The sequence below is a fragment of the Silene latifolia genome, unplaced genomic scaffold (assembly GCF_048544455.1).
Source record: "Silene latifolia isolate original U9 population unplaced genomic scaffold, ASM4854445v1 scaffold_364, whole genome shotgun sequence".
NCBI lineage: Eukaryota > Viridiplantae > Streptophyta > Magnoliopsida > Caryophyllales > Caryophyllaceae > Silene > Silene latifolia.
The window spans coordinates 76368-77181 of NW_027413293.1; the positions used below are offsets into that span (position 1 = coordinate 76368).

The 814-nt window shown below is 40.0% G+C and overlaps 1 non-coding gene across 1 annotated transcript; it reads right to left on the minus strand.

Annotated features, from left to right (window-relative positions):
• Positions 1-363: 363 nt before the first annotated feature.
• Positions 364-470, minus strand: LOC141639388 (small nucleolar RNA R71). Its single transcript, XR_012542505.1, has one exon. It is a non-coding gene; the product is annotated as a small nucleolar RNA R71 (small nucleolar RNA).
• Positions 471-814: the final 344 nt, after the last annotated feature.

An 814-nucleotide genomic window follows, 5' to 3' on the forward strand; every position in this document is an offset into this window, starting at 1 on the left:
ATCATGACTTCTATGTGAGATGAAAGTGCTTCTAAACCGAACTTCAACTCCAGTATAACAAATCCAAAGATCGATGCAAATAATTTTGAGTTGAAGACTTCTTTGATTTAGTTTGTTCAAACTGATCAGTTCAGTGGATCACCAGCCGAAAACCCCAACGAGAACCTAAATAGATTTCTTGATAAAGCTGACATCAAGATTAATGGAGTCTCTGATGACCCCATTTGGTTTAGGTTATTCCCTTACTCTCTTCGAGGGAGTGCACGAGAATGGTTGAACAATTGTGATCCTGACTCTTTCAATACTTGGGATAAGCTCTCTACTGCTTTTATACAAAAGTACTTTCCACCAGGCAAGACAGCTAAGTTTAGGAACGATATTACTGGATTTGTGCAATGCGCGGATGAGACCTTGTATGAAGCTTGGGAGAGGTACAAGGAACTTCAACGGCAATGTCCTCATCACGGGATCTGATGTGACTCATATTTGAGCACATTTAGTCCCCGAATTAACCTCGTTTCTATGCTTTATAGCACTTATTTGGGTCATTTACTATCTTTAGTTTCCCGTTTTGCATATTCTTTGAGGTTTTGTCCCCTTTGGTAGGAAAGGAGTGCTAACCTTGCATTTACATGGCGAAATGGAGCTAAATTGATCGCATCCAATGACCAAGCATCAAAGAGAAGACATTACTAGAAGGCCTATGTAGATAATAAACTGAAATTGGCAATGATGAAAGGATCCTTGCATCCTTAACACGATCCTTGCGGATTGTTAAGGAGGAAAAAGAAGAGAAGCTGTCTGTCCCAGGATT